This window comes from Pimephales promelas, chromosome 11 (assembly GCF_988280905.1).
Source record: "Pimephales promelas chromosome 11, fPimPro1.hap1.1, whole genome shotgun sequence".
In the NCBI taxonomy this organism is placed as follows: Eukaryota; Metazoa; Chordata; class Actinopteri; order Cypriniformes; family Leuciscidae; genus Pimephales; species Pimephales promelas.
In genome coordinates, this window is record NC_142779.1 from 559,520 (window position 1) to 565,628 (window position 6,109).

Here is a 6,109-nt window from a genome sequence, read left to right on the forward strand (position 1 = left end):
TATATCAATGTTTCTGGTTTTGAAGAAATCTTCGTCTTTAACGAAGGACGAACGTTTGACGAATGTTTGTGACTCTCCTGTTCGAACTCGTTCATCAAAATGAACGAATCTTTTTCCGAGTCAAAAGATTTGTTCATTTTGATGAACGAGTTCGAACAGGAGAGTCACGAACGCGCATCACAGAATGGTCCAAGGCGAGCATTTGAGCTTATAAAACTTAAACTTTGTTATTTATTTATTAAATGAGCGATCGTTTCGCTTGATAAGACCCTTATTCATCGTCTGGTGTCGTTTAAAGCCCTTTGAACAGTTTGCACTGAAACTGTCTTTTGGTCCCCATTGAAGTCCATTATATGGAGAAAATCCTGGAATGTTTTCATCAAAAACCTTAATTTCTTTTGGACTGAAGAAAGAAAGACATGGACATCATGGATGACAAAAATTTATTGTTTTTGAAAAATGTATCAAAATGAAGCGAAACACAGAGAAAGAACACCAGGGACACAAAACCTAACAACTCTAGTTCTCTGATGAAAATAATATACCCATTAGTGGTGTCAACAATAATCGATTACGTCACTGTTTATTTTCTGGCCTTTGACAATAAAGTTTTGAAGTTTCAATTACTTCCAGGGGCATAATAGCAATAAATCTATTATGGCTGAGGTGGAGGGAGATGATCGCGATAGACGGGTAATCAAAAACACACCCAAAGCTTGGAAAGCGGACATCTGGGCACATTTCGGACTCTACGAAGTTAATGGGAAACTAGATAAGACTTACGCAGTGTGTAAAACCTGCCACACTGAAATCAAACGCGTTGGCAATTAGGGTTGAGCATCGAGAATCGAGTAACGATTGGAACCGAGACTAACTTTTCGTTTTTCCCGGAATCGTTCAAAAGTTAAAATTTCGATTCCTAGTTTCGATATTCACAGTCCGCCGAGCGGAAGAAGAAACCGCTGAACAACACCAACGAAGAAGCGTCTACCGGAAGTGTTGGCATAACCACGCGAGTCGAACATGAGTAGCTTACGTCGGCGATCCAAAGTGTGGCTTCGCTTTTCTAAAAATAACAAAATCTCGGCAAAATGCAAAATTTGTGACAAAAGGAGTATTTTTACAGAAGGAGTATTTCCTTCAGAAAGGCCGTTGGTTAGCAAGGTTAGCTAAACTTTTTTGACCCTGCCTCTTAAAAGAATCGGAATCAAGAATCATTAGGAATCGGAATCGAAACAAGGAATCGGAATCAGAATCGTTCAAATTCAAACGATACCCAACCCTATTGGCAATACAACTAACTTCACGAACCACGTTGATCGTTGGCAGTAGAATTTTGATGCATCATAGAATCAAACTGAATTGAATCGAATCCTGGTGAATCGTAATCGAATCGAATTGTTAGGCCAGTGCCAATGCACACCCCTACCCATACTATTTATTTGTTGTGAGGGCCTTAAAATAGACTTGTCCAGCCAGCACAGGTCTTCAAAATAGAATAGAGCCAATAGAATGGACAAATAGAAAACCCTTGTGAATACCTTGTGAATTGGTGGGGAATAGTAGCTAATGTAATCTTGATGTTTTTAGCAGGTTAAACGGTGAAATCGCTGGTGTTTCTGATGTCACACACGACCTTTTAAACAATCAGATCAACACGTGATCATCAACCAGTGAGTGAGTGGGGGCGGGGCTCATTTGCATATTCATAGAGCCACGCATACTGAATGAGGCAAGGGTGTCAAGTTACATTCAAGATGATATTTTAAGGCATGAAGATTTTTTTTTTTGCAAGGAAAATGCTTTAAAATATGTCATTTTGGACAAAGATGAGTTTTAAGGGATACAGTTATCTTCAGTCATTCTGCTTCTCAAGTAAATGCATCTTGATTTAAGAATGTTTCGACGTGTGTGCTGGAAAACAAGACAGAAACACTGAGGAAGAACAGCATTTTTTTTTTATCACAGTATTAATTTTCTTTGTAATTCGCAGTATTCAATCTTTCTCTCTCATTACATTCATGTAAGACCCAATAAGGAGATTTTAATGAAACTGTCACTGCTAACAAAACCTGTTTTGCAGCTTCGTCACACAGACTGTCTTCCATGCGGCTTTTCTCATTCAGCTCAACTCGGTTAAAGAAAGTTAATTAAAGTGGGAAATTGTACATTAACATATATGTGGGTACCTGAATAATAAGACATTTGTAAGAAGATCTATGTCCTTGAGTCCTGTGGTTTGAGACGCGCATCACATGTGTTTGCAGCGTAAGATTTGTGTTTTTGTCTGCACTGCAGAAAATGCTGTTCTTCCTCTCTGTTTCTGTCCGGTTTTCCAGCACAAATATCTGAACATTCTTAAAAAATGCTTAAACAAGAACAAATATCTGCCAATGGAGACAGTAAAATAATCTTGTTTTCTCTTTGAATGAGGTTTATTTTCCATTGGCAGAGATCTGTTCTTGTTTTAAGCATAAACTTACTTCATTTTCATGCTTTTTTTCAACAGGTAATACTCAAAAAAATGTTAATATGGTGCAAAAGTTCATTTATTTCAGTAATTCAACTTAAAAGGTGAAACTAATATATTATATAGACTCATTACATGCAAAGTGAGATATCTCAAGCCTTTATTAGTTATAATTTTGATGAATATTGTGAAAACGTTTTAAAAAAAAAATGCTGGTTTGTTTCAACCCAACGAGTCAAATATGGACAAACCCAAACGTTGGGTTAAAGTTTTAAATTACATTTTTAACCCATTTGGGTTTGTCCATATTTAACCCAAAGTTGGGTTAAAACAACCCAACTCAGAGTGTGTAAGCCATAATCATAACGTAACATCATAACAATAAATGTCAAATTCAGTAATTTCATTTTTTTTTTTACTTTTTCCACTTCAGCAATAATCTGCCAAGTGTAGTCTTTGAAAACAGATCAAACTTACGTCTTCGATCCAAAGCATTCAAGATTTACCACAGTTTAAGTTGCTCAAAAAGTGAATAAAGGGATTATAAATACAGCGGAAATATAATTTAGAACCATCAAATCTCCTAAAAATACAAAATATTCAATAAAAAAAGTAAACATAATCGAACTAAAGTATAGGCAAGTAGATTTATTTAACTGAAATAAAAACAAAATTCGGTCATTTTTGACCGACACGCGAAGGGTTACGAATGTTTAAAAATTTGTGCTGGAAACGAGGTAGAAGATAGTTCTTTGATTTGATGTAGCAACTCTTTTTACACATAGAAAATATAAATGGTGATGGTGTTTTTCTGTGGAAACCCATCCTAGTTTACAGTCGAGCTGACCTCATGTTCTGCTGTCATGGGTCACGGGCTTTAATAACAGCTATTACACGGCTTGAGGAAAGGAAGTATAAACTTGTCGGCAGTCTATTAAATCATTGATTTACTCTCATCCAGTATCGGCACGCAGTTACGCAGAGGTCAAGAGGTCACGTCCGCTGAAACACGCTGAATCTGAGATGAAGCTCCTCTTCTCTCGGTGTCTGATGGCAGCTGTCAGGAATCATGCAACAGAACTCGGCATCATGGGAAGGTAAGAAAGCAGACGGTTGTGCGGCTCAGGTTTATTCAAACTCGGATGCAGTCGACCATGAAAGACACAAATATCAACGTATGATCCGTTTGACATGTGCAATGAGCATCTTATCATGTCAAGATATATAAGCTTTTAAATTCTGCTTTATCTCTGACTTTTTATCTCAAAATTGTGTGATATAAACCCACAATTGTTAGATAAAATGTTGCAATTATCTTTAAAAATGTTTTATTCCTACACAAGCTTCCATAGGGAATATATAGTTTCACACCGCGTTCATAATCCCATCTGGAGCGTCTGGAAACGATTGCTCATGTTTATTAGTGTACATTACTCCAGGTCTGACGGCGGAAGCGTTTCTGTGACATTTGAGAGCAGGTTATAAACGTGTGTGAAACAAAGACTTCATGGTTCTTCTCAGACCCTTTAAATCTGCCAGGTCCCTATTAATGCAGTTCACTCTTTATGAAACGGATGAACCCTTATCGTCGATCACAAGCCTTTGTCATGCAGCCTTTATGAACTATAGCATGAATGAGAGATTAACCTTTACGAACGCCTGCTAGTTACAGTAAATGTCAGCGCACTGTAGACTGTAGCGTCTGGGCCGTGTTCGTTCGCTCATTATTGTGTTTAAATGCTTCTCTTAATGTGTCATGATGTGTAACATGAAGACCTCAATTTACTGGATCCCCTAAAGACTCGCACTCACTCTCTCTCTCTCTCACTCGCACACATTTCAATTCTTCATTTAAATTAAAAGATAAGCAAATATCACGGCATTATCCAAATTTGACAAAAAGGTGTAGAACAGCAGCCAGTGTCTCCGTCCATCATGCTCATTTAAGGGTGAAGGTGGACCTACGCCTCCATATGTACAGAACAAGATCTTTCAGTGTTTTGGCCTTGTTCCGCTTACACACAACTTGTGCACATGGCCTAAACTACCAAAAATAAGGGCGATAACTTTACAAGAATAGCCAAGGTCATTGAGGACATTGTACCATGGTTGGTATTTCAGCAGTTTTGAAGCACAGCATGTGTCCACATATGCACCAGAAGAGCAGCCAATTTCTATTATTGTCACGGCTTTGGTGTGTTCATTAATTGCAACTAAGTCAGGTTCTGCTGGTTCTTCCAGTGCTGTCAGTTCTGCTGGTTCTCCCGGTTCTGTCAGTTCTGCTGCTTCTCCAAGTTCTGCTGGTTCTCCAAGTTCTGCTGGTTCTCCCAGTTCTGTCAGTTCTGCTGCTTCTCCAAGTTCTGCTGGTTCTCCCAGTTCTGTCAGTTTTGCTGCTTCTCCAAGTTCTGCTGGATCTCCAAGTTCTGCTGGTTCTCCCAGTTCTGTCAGTTTTGCTGCTTCTCCAAGTTCTGCTGGATCTCCAAGTTCTGCTGGTTCTCGTAGTTCTGTCAGTTCTGCTGCTTCTCCAAGTTCTGCTGGTTCTCCCAGTTCTGCTGGTTCTCCCAGTTCTGTCAGTTTTGCTGCTTCTCCAAGTTCTGCTGGATCTCCAAGTTCTGCTGGTTCTCCCAGTTCTGTCAGTTCTGCTGCTTCTCCAAGTTCTGCTGGTTCTCCCAGTTCTGCTGGTTCTCCCAGTTCTGTCAGTTTTGCTGCTTCTCCAAGTTCTGCTGGATCTCCAAGTTCTGCTGGTTCTCCCAGTTCTGTCAGTTTTGCTGCTTCTCCAAGTTCTGCTGGATCTCCAAGTTCTGCTGGTTCTCGCAGTTCTGTCGGTTCTGCTGGTTCTCCCAGTTCTGCTGGTTCTCCCAGTTCTGTCAGTTTTGCTGCTTCTCCAAGTTCTGCTGGATCTCCAAGTTCTGCTGGTTCTCGCAGTTCTGTCGGTTCAGCTGGTTCTCCCAGTTCTGCCGGTTCTGCTAGTTCTCCAAGTTCTGCTGGTTCTCCAAGTTCTGCTGGTTCTCCCAGTTCTGTCGGTTCTGCTGGTTCTCCAAGTTCTGATGGTTCTCCCAGTTCTGCCAGTTCTGCTGGTTCTCGCAGTTCTGCTGGTTCTCCCAGTTCTGTCGGTTCTGCTCGTTCTCTAAGTTCTGATGGTTCTCCCAGTTCTGCCAGTTCTGCTGGATCTCCAAGTTCTGCTGGTTCTCCCAGTTCTGCTGGTTCTCGCAGTGCTGTCGGTTCAGCTGGTTCTCCCAGTTCTGCCGGTTCTGCTAGTTCTCCAAGTTCTGCTGGTTCTCCAAGTTCTGTCGGTTCTGCTGGTTCTCCCAGTTCTGCTGGTTCTCCAAGTTCTGATGGTTCTCCCAGTTCTGCCAGTTCTGCTGGTTCTCGCAGTTCTGCTGGTTCTCCCAGTTCTGTCGGTTCTGCTGGTTCTCCAAGTTCTGATGGTTCTCCCAGTTCTGCCAGTTCTGCTGGTTCTCCCAGTTCTGCTGGTTATCGCAGTTCTGTTGGTTCAGCTGGTCCTGCTTTGATCACGAATCCCGTCAGCACTGCAAAGATGAAGATTTATTGCCTGTGACGGACCTGCGGCTCATTTGCAGGTTTTCAGTGTGTGTGTGTGTGTGTGTGTGTGTGTGTGTAACCTTTATAAGCTGTACT